The sequence below is a fragment of the Accipiter gentilis genome, chromosome 14 (assembly GCF_929443795.1).
Source record: "Accipiter gentilis chromosome 14, bAccGen1.1, whole genome shotgun sequence".
NCBI lineage: Eukaryota > Metazoa > Chordata > Aves > Accipitriformes > Accipitridae > Astur > Astur gentilis.
This window is the reverse complement of record NC_064893.1, coordinates 1,052,827-1,066,845: the sequence shown is the minus strand read 5'-3', so window position 1 is coordinate 1,066,845 and position 14,019 is coordinate 1,052,827. Positions and strand designations below refer to the sequence as shown.

The 14,019-nt window shown below is 41.2% G+C and overlaps 1 long non-coding RNA gene across 1 annotated transcript in view; it reads left to right on the top strand.

The window, feature by feature from the left end:
* Positions 1-13,029, top strand: part of LOC126045519 (uncharacterized) — a 31,261-nt gene extending 18,232 nt beyond the window's left edge. Inside the window, exon 3 of the long non-coding RNA XR_007508105.1 lies at positions 12,960-13,029. This is a non-coding gene — a long non-coding RNA (uncharacterized LOC126045519). The remainder of the gene's footprint in view (positions 1-12,959) is intronic.
* Positions 13,030-14,019: the final 990 nt, after the last annotated feature.

The following is a 14,019-nucleotide window of genomic DNA, read 5'->3' as shown; positions in this document are numbered from 1 at the left end:
GTAGGTATAGCACTTTTGCATGATGCATACTCTTTGCTTTTTTCAGTCCAGTGAGTTCTACTCTAATTAAATTATAAAGAACTGTGTTTCAGTGGAAGCTTCACTACATTGTGTCTTGCTTACATAGGGCTTACAAACCCACAAATAATTTGCACATTTTTTTATTTATTCTCATTAAATCATATATATGTGTTCCTTGAACTTTCTGTTAAAGGGGAAACAAATTATTCTTTCTACTGACTCTTATGGTTTTGTGTGAGATCTTGCAAACCTCTAACCAGGATCCTTAATGTGGCTGCTTATGATAACAGCCAGCATGTTGATGTGAGGGGAGGAGCAGAAATCTAACAGCTCACACTCCAGACACCTACGCTGATTGCAATAGAGGAAACTCTGTACAGTAGCAAAACAGAATAGTAAATATAGAGTAAGAAACCATGAAAATGTGGCAAGTTATAATTATGAAGAGGGGACCTACATCAAGCTGAATACTCTTTTCTGTATATGATGCAACTGAGATTACTTGCAGGGGAAAAATCCTCACATTTATTCATTGTATTTACTATTTATAAATGTATGTTTCTGTGTCTCCTGATTTCTGATTGACTGACCTCAAAAGGAGGGCTTGTTCTTCTCTGGATTGTGACTCTAGCTTCATACTCTTAAGAGCCAGGACCGGGTACAAAAAGATGTAGCATTGGTGGTGACAACTGAAGAGCAGCAGTGATATAATTTTCCCTATCTTTCTCTTTTGTTCAAGTCAGATATACACAATTGTACATTTATTTCTGTGTGGCTTTGTACATGTGGCAGAGTGGCTGTAAATGTACTTTGGAGTCTCCAGGGATTCAACACAGGTACCATGGATGTGCAGGGACAGAGCTTCTAGTACCCCTTTTGAGTTTCCATATGTAGGAACTTGAATTACTTCTCCCAGAATCTTCCATCAGGGAGCAGATTATTTGGATCACAGAAGGATATGAAGTAGTTATTTATTGGATGTGCCTGGAAAGACAGGAGGCTGCATTTGTGTACAGAATAGGAGACAACTACTGATTAATTATGCTATAAACCACACATAGCTTATAAATGTGTGCATGATAAATGTCTGTATCATATACCCTTTCCCACTTTATCCATGGACAACCCATTCATTCGTCTCCCTGACTGCTGCAAATATTTCAAACACCCATCCCTTTTAGAATAAAATAAAATCTGCCATCATACTGACTTTTTTCTTCCTCTTCCTTGCTGAAATGGTGAATTTCCCCCTCTGTAGTTCATCCCTGTTTGTAGCTTATAAGAGATTTGAAAGTGATTGGCATGTTGTAAGCAGCCTCATCTGAAGGAGGGGGAGACAAGGACCCCTATGCTGGCTGTGGGGCACAGCCTTTGCCTCTGCAGGAGAGATGAGCACTGGGCTGTGTGGGAATGGGCTGGGGACGATGCTTTGGGTAGAGCCCCTCATCTCCATCCCTTTCAAGGCCTCTGCTCTTGGTGCTCTAATGGGAAGGGGAGTGGTGCCTTCTGGGCTTGAAAGAGTTAAGAAAATGTGACTTTGTACCCACTTGCCTTGCATGTCTGTATTTACTAAATTACATTTTATTAAAAGGCAAAGTCACTTTCCTGACACTGTAACTCTGACCTTCCCTCAGGGGCACTTGTTATCCCAAAGGTATGGCTTTCTTCCTTGAGGAAATAACATCACTGTCCCTCCCTCCTGCTTGTTTTATGCACCAGCACTTAATTTCTGTGAGACTCAATGTATCTTCTTTGTGTGTTTAGACCATGAACACTGCATAGGGAGATTAGGCTACTCTTCATGACAATTATGTGTACATGAAACTCTTCATTAGCCTGCAAACTAAAGAAAGGAGAAAATAGATGTCACAGAAAAATTTCTGCCCAGTTTTGCTTCTGCAGCAGATGAGTGGGAGTGTTGAAATACCTCTTCTGACTCCAGAGCAGCAGCGTGCGGGTTTTCAAGCAAACTTCTCCATTGATAGATGAACAGGGACTGCAGCACGGTGGTCCTGGTTCCATGGCCAAACCAGGAGCTCAGGTATCATTCGAGTGAAGGTGGTGTTTCCAGGGCTGAGCATCTGCATTGCTTTGTCTGTGACCCTGTGTTACCTCCAAAACAAAGCAGCAGAGCTGGATCCTTTGTGAGATCATGGGCCCCAGGGGAGGGGCTGGAAGTGCTCAGTGCTGGGTGAGATAGGGTTCAGGTCTTGTGTTCGTGTTGAGTCGCTGCCCAAAGCTGTGCTAAAAGCCCACTGCGGCTGGCAAGGCAACACATCAATTTCTGCTTGAACAGCAGAAAGATGTCTTGTAGGCTCCTTGCTCTGTTGGACTTGAACTTTGAACCATTTTAAATTCATAAAACATCTAGGAATATGCAGATTTTCCAATCCAAAGTCAAATCCAAGAGCTTAATAAATACTAGAAGTACTCTATAATTGGCTTGATTAGGCTAATATTAACTCCAAGTGACACTTAAGTGATATCAGCTGTGACAATGGAAGTGACATTTCTGTATTGCCTTATTTTAGGGAGAACGTTGATTGTGGCTTTTTCAATTGTTGCTGTGGCATAATGCTCATAGACCAACATATTTCTGGCAAGTGTGACATGTCCCTTTCTCTCTGGTTGCAGGGGTGTGGAGGATCAGACTTGCTGTTGCTCGGTAGGGTTCCTGTGCTGACAATATGCAGCGATGGCATTTCTGTCAACAGAAACCCGTGAATTTCAGAATTAAAAGATTTTTTGAGAAGCAGTTTTTGGTTAGATATCAATAATGTTTACTAAGGCAATGAAGAAGACAAAGGCTGCCAATGTTAGTGGTAAAGCCTATGAAGCAATGGTTTCAATGGTCTGAGCATATAAGAGCATCAACAATGCAGTATCCTTTCATTTTTCTCCTCAGCAGTGGACTACATGTCTTTGATTCTGGTGTAGCTTTCAAAGGATAACAGTTTCAAGTACTTGGCATCTAGAGAGGGGCAGTTCTTGCCTGTATTCCTGGTCCCACATAATTCTCTGACTCCCAGGCTGATACCAGATGCAGATAGTGATCTTCTCTGCAGAGTGCTGTGCAAGTATTTGCTAAGCCCCACTTTAGATCTTGAAGGTTGTGTTAGCCTCAATAGTATAGGCCAATACTATTCTTTGAGCTTATGTCCTGGCAGGCTTCATTCCCAATAGTCTATGAAGGGAATCTCAAAGTGTCCCCTAGTCAAGAGCCAATGACTGTAGGCAGTCTTTTTATTGAGGGAAAATCACATAGTTTTGGTGAAACTTGTTCTCTTTTAATGATTGTTTCACCTACATTTATAATCATGCAGAAGAAGATAGATGCAGAATAATTCTAATCATGAAAGAGATTTTTTAAATAACTTCTTATCTTGGTAGGTTGCCGTGATTGGGGTACCACTTCCCAAAAGGTTCAATGCAGAATTTCTGGTTTGTTTGTCGTGTAGGAAGTGCATCGTGGATTGTAGCTAAGCAGATGGAGTACTGTCATTGTCTCTTCTGATTGACTAGAAATAACCATATCCGCTGTTTTATTATTCTGTTCTCTTCACCTGCTAAGTCTTGGCTTTGAAGGCCCTTGAGATACAGGCTTGTACTTTCTCAGTCTGTTCCCTGGATAATGGAGCCTTGGTCAGTTTGGCGGATAAATTCTGCTGTAACATATGTCATAAGCCTGGGCAGGAACCTAATTAAATTGGCCTGTGCTTCCCTTTTGCTTCCCATCTTTCAATCATTGATTAGACTTTTATCTAATATCTTCTATGTAACTTGAAGGAGTGCAGCTGTCTGTATAGAACCTGTACTGCAATTCAACACGTAGCCAGCTTCTACCAGTGTACCCAACCGTATGTGCAATAACTTAGCTTCATATCCAGATCCTAAATACATTTTCTTTCTTGATATATTTTACAGAAAAAGAACACTTACACACCAATTATTTTTCCTATATATTCCTGATGTGTTTCCTTTCCAATAGGCTCATTGAAATTAAGCCTGTGATAAGTCTGTCACTCCTAAAAATCAGAGATTCTTGTCTGTCATTCTCATGATTACATGAGATGAAATCTATAAAAAAGATATTACTACAAATTTGGCTTAATCCAATTACTTTGTTTTGAAAATGGGGGTGGGGTGTGTCTTGCACTTTATGGCTTTTGGGGTCTTAAATTCCAACACTGAACGTTGCCTGCTTCACTGCCATTGCTGATGACAAAGTGTTTTATTCATAATTTAGTATTTTCTATATAAACATTCCAAAGCCTCCTTATCCATAGTGCTTTGGATATGACAGGGTGAAATCACATGTGATTAACCAGGGCAGTATGTCTTGTTGCACGCCTATCCAATGACACTGTCTTCGTTCATCTAATATGTTGCAGCTCTGTGGCTAATTATTCAAGAGTAATAGCCATGTTTAGTCTACTTGCGAGTGATGTGGAGTCTATTCATTGTAGGTGTGTGATCTTCTGGAAGACCATTTACTATGATAACTTTGTAATTTAAAAATTGCTGAATGGTTATGTTCAGGTGAAAAGGAACAAATCGCATATTCTGTGTGTCCTGCTTTATTTGAAATGGGGTTTTTTTGCCTAACCAGTTAATTTATTTCATATTCTAATGTAAGACTCTTCTCTCCAGTTTCCACCACAAAATTGTGAGGCTATGTTGTACATGTGTATAGCAGCCTGGACTACCTGTGTTTTGGTGAACCCAGCTTTCATTTCAACTTAAAAGCTGATTGCTGTAAAGCATGGAACATTATTACAGCTGAAACGATTGTTGTTATCTGCTAATGCCTGGAAATTTATTTGTTTGCTATCCTGAAGTCAAGGGAACGTAGTGCAATGCAAGAAGAACCAAAAATAGGAAGTTTCTAGCATGGTTTAACGTAGTGCATCAACAGCCTTTAGTTTAGTTGTGTGTTGTTAGGTAGACATGGTATGTTCATCACTTGAGCTTAGATCTTAAAGGATTTTGCATGCAGCTCTGTTTCTGTGTTTTCCTAGATCATTAGGATGCCGTGATCGTTAGATAACAGAAAAGTTCATGTGACTGTCTGAGAGCTAAGACCACCTAGAAGTGACCACCAACCCAGAAGAAGGCTCTTGTGAATTTTGAAAAAGTTTTTTTTGAGTTCCTATTTTCAGGTCTGATCTGTGTTTGGATAATGAAAGGCTGCTGTTGGCCAAGTGACTGACAGGTGTCAACCCTGTACTGTATGTCTCTGTTATCCAATTTAAAAATCTGTTTTAGGGACCACTACCAAGGTTCCTGCTTAATTGGGTTTTTTCTGTTTGTTTGTTTTTAAATATCTGTAAAAAGAAGAAAGATAGGTCTGTCTATCTTTAAAATGGCATGAAGAAAGATAGGGAGAAGCATGTGGATTAATGGTCATCTGGACTGGAACATCTGCTTGGTGTTCGAATGAAGTGCTTTTCTGGTTATTTCCATTGATCAAGGCTCACAAAGGGTTTTCTGTTTGAGCTGTAGGCCTGTTAAACCTCTGACCATTCAGATGATCTTCTTAACATATCTGGTCAGTTGTTCTGGTTTTGCTTATATCTGAGAAAATCCTGTAGGAAATAGCAGTAGAGCTGGGTTCTGTGGTCATTCCCTAATACTTCACTTGCCGAATAAAGCAAAACCTTAATTACAAACTCAGCCACATTAAAAAATTGTTGAAGGTTGACATTTGTGCATGAATTAAATGTGTGATGTGTTTGTTGTGGGGGCATGAGGTTGTAATTAGGGTTTTATATGATATTGTAAAAGGCGATTAATGTATAGTGTGTTTCCTTATCAGCAGGAAGCAGGAACCAGTTCCCTGTGACAGCACGGAGCCAGTCCCCATCCCCGGACGTGTGCCATGCAGGCGTGGGCTTGAGGAGCCCATCTAATAGGTTTCCATTAAACAGAGTTTAAAAATACTGGAGAGGCAGAGGTTGGTAACAATGTAGGAGTCAGGAGTGCTTTTTGAGCTTAATTCCAGGATTTCCTAATTTGCTAAAGGGGCAAAGTGCCCTCCGTCTGATCATGGCACAGTGCCTGAATACTTTAGTGGGGCTCTCTGGGGGTATCTGGCACCCCTTCAGAGAGGACCCTAGGGTTGCTGTTGGTAGTCCTGTTCTCCAGGCTGTGAGTCAGCAACAAGGGGTGGCAGCGGCAAGGTGGTCCAGCCGGCTCGTGGGCTAGTTGGGCACGCTGCACTGCTCATGTTAAACATCAGGGAGCCGCACAACTGGGCAACTTCTAGTGGAGTCTGTCTGTCTTTTTTCTTCAGGGATCTGCTGTGGCTCCTGAGTTTTGCTGTGCTGCAGAGCTCACACACAGCAATTCCTGTTTCAGTCCCAACCTATCACCAGCCAATTTTTCTAAGCAATTTACTCATACGGTCATCTTCCCCTTCCCACACCTACGCAAAAGTCTTTTATTGTTTTCTTCTTGCTGCCTTCTCGCAGCTTCTCCCCATACCAACTGAGCCACACAGTGAAGGTGGTTATGAAATCTTTTGCATATGGGCAGGGTTGATGTTTTCTACATCTGTCCTCTATTGAGTCAAAATTATATTTTTAACTTCATCTGCAAATCTTGCTTTTTATGTCCAACACAATGGATGGGATGGGCCCAGCCCTCTGTACACACTCTCTGCTATTCTTTCTCTCCCTAGACGGGAAGCCCTCATTTCCCCATCTTGTTGACATAATTTCAGGATTCTTTAAAGCCACCCACGTGCGTATGTAAGTGGTTTGCTGAGCTGTGCATAATGTGGTCACTTGAATGCTTCTGGAATGCATAGGTATCATGTGAAGATAATGATCCATATAAATGCATTTTGTAGCAAGAGACTCATCTGTAGATTGTGTGCATGTAGGTTGCCTTAAGTATTGGTGCTGCTTTTACATTTTGTTCCTCTCTCTGCTTGCTCAGCTTTAGATCCCTTTTTTCAGCTTTATTTTTAAAACGGTTTTCTTTTGTTAGCTGTGTTAGAGATATTAATTGTGCTCTCAGAAAGCCACGGTTAGGTGCATATGTATCAAAAGCCTCTATCCTCTTCATCTAAAGGAAAATTGCAGATTGTTTTCTTTGGTGATTTAGTGGTTGGTTGCTGCGCAGTGGGAGAAGAAAGTAGGACTGTGTTTCATACAATTTCTACAGTCCTTTTTTGTTGTTGTTTGAGGAAAATTGTCAGGTTTTTCCCACATGGTTCATCTTGGGTCTGCAGCCTTCCAGCAAAGTTGTTCGGTTCTTAAGGACTATAGAAACAAAAAAGTGTAGGTTTGCAAAATTATTAATTAAAATCAGCTCCAAAATACATTTTTCTCTTTCTTTCTCAGTGAGACAACTGAGATAATTGACAATTTTAGGTGTTGGTTGGTGAGGGGTGGAACTTCCTTTTCCTGTCCGTATGTATAAAAGTATGGCTTGTCTTTGATGTGCCAGAACCTCACGGTCGAGTCATCCCCATGGCCCTTGGTCCTTTTACTCCAAGACTTTGCATCATGCTTCCTCCTGCTGCACAGCCCTGTGATTTCCTGCTAACGCTGTGAATCATGCCCTTCAGATGCCTGAAGCTGGAGAGCAATTTCTGCAATTAGTGAGCATAAAAAGTAATATTGCCCTCACCATGGCCGTATGAAGACTGCAGTCTTATGTTACGAGTCAGGTCTTGGATTGGAAAGAAATCCGATCTTTGCTTAACAGGGAGCTTAGATACCAATGGCATGGTCTGATTAGGGCTTCTTTGACAGTTAATGTGAGACCTATGTCAAACACATTTACAGTGTTTTCCTATGTTAGTCTCCATAGCGAACTCCTGTGAAGCCTGTGTTGACTTGTGCCTTTAACCCTATTTGTTCATGGAGGCTGAAAGTTAGCAGTTCATCTGTCTGCATATCCCACATCTTAGGTGTTGAATGAAAACACTTTAGCTACAAGGCATGCTGATGGGTCATTAGATGTCATTAGTCTGGAAGTGCTTCATTTGAAGCATACTGTGAAAAATCCCCCAAATTAGACCAGTTCTTGGTTGGGAAATCCATACCTTCTCTGACCTCAAGTCAACAGGAGAGTTCAATGACTTCTTATTTGTATGTTCTTAGAAAAATCTCACTAAAGACATATGAATTGGAGAATAGGGTAGGATTTAAAATAATCTCCAGAAGATATTTTCTCAGCTAAAAACAAAAGAAAGCAAGTTGTAATTTTTGATCCACGTAATCTTGCCTTCATTTTGAAACAACATAGCCTATGAAACTAAGCCTGTTGGTCACAAACTAATGCTTCCATAAATGTTTAAACTAAAAAACCCCACTATTAGCATAAATATGCTCAGAAATGTGAACAATAACTCAATTTAGAAAACCACGTTAACATTATCAATCAAAATAGCGAAGACAGGCTGCAGACAACACTGATCTGTGTGCAGCATATTAGTGAAACAAGGAATAAGGCTTGTACTCTGAAATCATCTTTATACTGCAAAGCCAGGATGTATCCATCATGTCACTAAATGTCATTTATAATCCATTGTAGGATAAACTCCTGAGTTAACATTTTTTGCACTGCAGGCTGCCAGAAAAAGCAAGGAAGCTTTTTAACACTATTCATGATTTGAAAACATTCATAATTTTGGATAAACCTAAAAATCCTGATAGAGCATCCCTATCAGAGTCTATGAATGAAGAGGATCCACCCCAAGAGAGTCCCTGCTACACAGCAGATTATTGGGTTTTCAGGAGAGTAAATGGATAAGCTTTTCTCATAGCCAGATAGCCACAAAGGCATTCTTCCTGGGGCTGAAGTGGCATTGGCATGAAATCAGTTTGTAAATCACATTGTGCATCACAACGCTATCTCTAAGTATTGTATGTATTCTAACTTCCAAATAATGTCTTCTCCAGAGCCTTCAAATACTGCCTTACCTAGTCAAGCAAGGTCTTTTTTTTAATGATTCCACATATTCACATTTGTAAAAGGAAAGCTATGACAGGGTTTTATGGCTCCTGAGCAAGCAGTTTTTCCTCTACCAGTTTACCCAGGAACATAGAGCTGGTGAAATACCTAACCTTTCCTGCCTGGCAAACCCTGGCTGCGTTTGTTCTGGTGCTGCTACATCAAACTTTTAGCTTCTTCTTGGAAATAAATGCAGCACTGGAAAAAGGTGCCTGCCAGAGAGCAGTGGCAGGATGTTGGTATCTTCCTCTGCCAAGGGGACAGGGAAGCTATGCCAGCTTCTTCTAGTCTGTAATGCTCTAAGAGACTGAAGGGACAAGGATTTAATCTCCAGAACAAGCAGTCTTTGGCTTGTCGGGCAAGGTTGCCAGCAGTTTTAGGGGCAGGGGCACCCATCCCCTGCAAGTGCAGTAAACATCCTGCTGCATACGATGAGCCACCAAACAGCTGCTGTGCACTGGTGACTTTTGCTTTCTAGCAAAGTGCAAGAATTGTACCTTGCTAGGTAAAAGATGCTAAGTTGTCGTCACACTTTTTTTTTGGTCTTTACCAGTTCTGTAGGACACTTCTTAAAGCAATCTGTGTGAAAAAGCAATAGCTATTTGTCTGTCTTCTGTCTTGTCCCAGTATATTTATTATATCATATTATGCTATGTTTATGTCATCAGACGTGCTCCTCATTTCCATTTTGCTCTGTGGATTCAGAACAGAATTCTGTCTCCTTTTGGATTTGTTGCTAATTCCTTTAGTGATCAAGTAAGACCACAGATTTCTTGGTAAATGTTGTCAATGAACATTTGGAGGAAAACTTAATACTTGCCTTCAGAACACTTTTGGGACCGCTGTAAGAGACACAGTCATTTGTTCAGGTGTACAAAAATGTTACTCAAATTATTGAGATGATAAAGTACTTTAGTGAAGGATTCCTGCCTGATTTCATCACATCTACAGCAGTTTCCATGTGACACTTGCAAAAACAAGCCTTGAAGTTAAGCCAAGCATATGCAGAGAGGTGTGTTTGTAAGTTCTGGCACTGGTATAGATGCTGGCACTGGATACCTTTGAGTGTGTAGTTTAGCCCTTGCAGCGGCAGTGGACTTCACAAACCAGAGGTAGGAAATGAACAGGATCTTACAGTGGTTAGATTACTTGAGCAAGCAAAGACACACAAGCACAAAAAGCCCTGTGCCCTGGGCAGTGTTTGCATTACAGCTGGAGAATCTTCACAGGTTCAATTTTTATACACTAATTAAAGAAAGGGATCTTTTTCATGAAGCAGATTTGGAGTCTTGTGTCTGCTCCTGTAGAAGTCGGTAGGAATTTTTCAGTTGACCTTAGGGCTGTGTCAGAAGAGATGAATGTGATGTGAAAGAGAGTGCTTGGATTTACCGGGGGGGAACCCTGAAATTATCATTACCCCTCTTGGTGTAATGCTAAGCCACAAGCAATAATTTCTGTGAAATGTTAGCATTGTTGAAGAAATCCACAACAATGTGAAGGTTAGCTAAAAATATGCTACCTGGCTTTTTTTGTAATATGTGTTAAGCTCCTAAGTTTTTTAATCAGTATTAAATTTGGGTTGAAATACTACTTTGCAATAGGACAGACAATTGAGAATGTGTTTTCACTTTACTTACATGCTGCTGAGGTAGGATTCAATGTCCCCTTTCACAGCTGGCTTCATCAGTGCTGCTTAGATGAAAGCCTGGGCGTGTGGCCCCCACATTACCTAGCCGTGACATCATTTTCAGTCGCAAAAGAAATACAGAATCTGAAATGGAGGGGGAGTGAAAGGGACTGCAGGCTCTAGTGTATAATTGGAAATCTTTACTTTTATTAAAAAATGTCTTAGCAGAAGCTTTGTTGTTCATCTTTCCATATATAAGTGGACATATTCTCATTGTCTGCTGTTAAGAGGAATATTTTTAACAGCTATGGGAAGGTCCTTGGGGTACATGTGTGTAATAATAATTTTCTACTTTTAAAGGAAATCATCTGTAAATCCCATTAGTTATCATTTTTCAATTTTCGTCTTTCTAAGCATGATTTAACTTCAAGTGTTGCAGTTCTTAAATCTAATTAAAGAATCGCCTTTAGTTCCCATCAGAAAGTCGACCTACTGTAGATTGTTTGATTGAATGTTGGAGATGAACAAATTAAAGCCCCTACCTGTTCTGGTATGGAAGAGGTACAGGGACGTTCCTTGGGTGTAGAGCAGGGCTGAATGTGGCTGTCCTCCCCCCGGGAGGTGCAGACCTGATCTTGTGCCAGCGAGGCCACAGGAGGACCCAGTGGGACTGACATCAGGAGGATGGAGGAGGCACGTTTCCATCCAGCACCGTTCTCCTGATGCCTTTGTGGGAGGTGATCCCTGCTGAGGGGAGAGGGCTGTGAAACCAGCCTTAACTCTGTCCCTTCGGCCAGGGTCCCGGTGGGCAGTGGGCAGCACAGAGTGTGGCCTCCCCCTCCCCCTGCTGCTGCAGCCCCATTTTGTGCTCTGCAATATCCGATAGCAGCATCCATGGAAACCACCACTGACTGTGGCTTGCAAAAGAATTTGTTACTTAAAAGACGTTTAAAATTATAATAAAGTATCTATCTTAAATCCAACAGGGATGTTGCAAATGGCATCCCACTCCGCAATTGCTATCCAAAGCTGAAACACAGCTGGAGATGAAGTGCCCCTTCGCACCCAGTTCTTATCTTCTGTTATCTCAGTGTGCAGTCAGAAGGCATATATTAGTATTAAAATTTCTATAGTTGCAGCAGTGAGGGCTTGACCCAACCCTGTGACCACCCGTAAACTCTGTTATCTGTCCCCCAGTTTAGTACAGGATGAGGCAGTGTGGGGTTTGTCCCAGTCCTCAGTGGAGGAGTCTCTTCAGCGGAGCCATTCCCAAGAGCACAGAGAAGATAAGGGGTGAGCAAGAAGGGAGCAAAACTCAATAGCCTTGGAAAACAGAGCAGAATCACTACAAAATGAACATGAGAGCGAAGATCAGACTAACTTCTCACAAACTGAAGGGAAATAAAAGCTAAAATCTTGTTAGAAACTTGTGGGTGATTGAGCTGAGGAAACACTACGTGTGCTGAGTCTGGGGGGTCTTGTGGGAAGTAACTCAAATTGTCTTTGTGTTTGAGGACTGGATCCATGCTACGCCTGAAACGGAACATCATTTGCTGCCTTTGCATGCAGGAATCGCGGTGCAGGAGGGTTGTGACCCTGAGAAGTTAGCAGTCTTTACAGCTCCAAGTGTCACTTAACCAGCACCTAGACATTACTCTTTAAAAAAAGATGATGTTCTCACTACACGGAACAAAACCAGGGAAAAAACAGAAGTCAGTAAGGGACATTCTTTGGGGTAGAAGAGTCAATGCAGTTTTAACACCAGCCTCTGGCTGATCACTTCCCTAGGGCAATTAAAGGTAGCAGCCATAAGGTTATGGGAGAGCCTGGGAGGAGATGGGGAGCAGTATCAGCAAGACAGCACTTCTGCAGGAGCTCACCTCCAGCAGGGTCCGTGAGATGCGACACTCCACATAAACTCTGAGGAAAGGGTACTTGGTGTTCTTAGGGACACACAGGCAGATGAGTTCAACCCCTGCTGTTTCAAGACGACTTTACTAATATTTTTTGGCAGTTTTCCCTTTCCATTGATGAATATTCTTGCTAGAATAAAGTATCTCTGGTAGCTGATACTCAGACTTGAAAGATTAAATGTGTGGCATGCAGGATAGGGAGAATTAATTTATTGGTGTTTTCTGTTCAGCAAGGAAGGATAAACAACCTGGACATTGAAAATTGCCATTTTCTTTTTAGATTAGTTTCCCATATAAAAGGGTATAAAATAAAGGCTGTGTTTAAACTTTTCCAATGAAAATATTAACTTACTCCAAGGTAAAAAAATTTCAAATTCTTATCCCTGTTACTTCGTTCTAATTCTTATCACAATTTGATTTTTTTCTCCCAGCAGAAATAACTGGTTCCAGCTAATAACAAATCCTCATCTCTATTTCACTGGCTTGTATCTTGGGCAACGCAAGAGACATTCTGTAATGGCTCAAAATATCCCTACTGGATAATGTAAGTAGACCACCAAATTAATCCAATTAAACTTTTTAACCTTTCAAAGTTAAACCCCAAGGATTTGGACACTGCCCACAAACAGAACTAAACATGCTCAAACCTTTTTACTGCCTGTCACTTTTGCATGTTAACATACACTTAAATGAAAATGCAGTTATCTCTATTGGTTATTTGTGTTTACTAGTGCCACCAGGTAATTAATTTTATGGTTAAAATGAACGTATTAAAATAGAGAATCGTATCCCAGCAGCATACGTGCAGTTAAACAGTATTACCCCTCTGTGTGTTGAGGATTCAAACCAGTCAATTTATAGTTTCCTAACCTCCAGGAGGATCAAAAATGAATGGTACAGAGAAAGAAAAAGAACAGAAATTGTATTGGCCTGTCATGCTGAGTAAAGTGATGGCTAAAGAGCAATTCTGTGAACATCGTAACTTACTTTATTGTGGAATGAAAGAACACGCTCAGGAAATGGTTGCTCTCTCGCTGTCTCTCTGGCATGGTTGTTTCCACATCTGACACCTACCAGTGCCGCTCACAAGGGCACTGATGGCAGCTGAAAGTTGTGTTAAGAGGAAGGAAAGCATTTCGAGCTGATTCATTTCAATAACTGAGCAAAATCCCTGGATCCTCTGATAACGGCATGTAAAAAGCATGTGTTGGTGTTTCTCCTTTGCTAGCAATGTGAAGTAGGAGTACAAGCTTTTTTTCACGCCTTTTCCCCCCTCTTTTACGTGATGGGGTTGGCGAGTGGAGGAAGAAGGCAGGGAGGTCTGTAGCAATGCCCCATCTCCTTCAGACCACTGCCTACTGCAGGTGCGGGAGCTTCTTGTCTTCTTCCCTATAAAAACAAGTCTCTCAATCACAAAATATTCCCCAAAAGCGTAAAAACAGTGTGTTTGTATCAGGTACAGGTGTATGTTGATTTGACCTGATTTTATCAAAC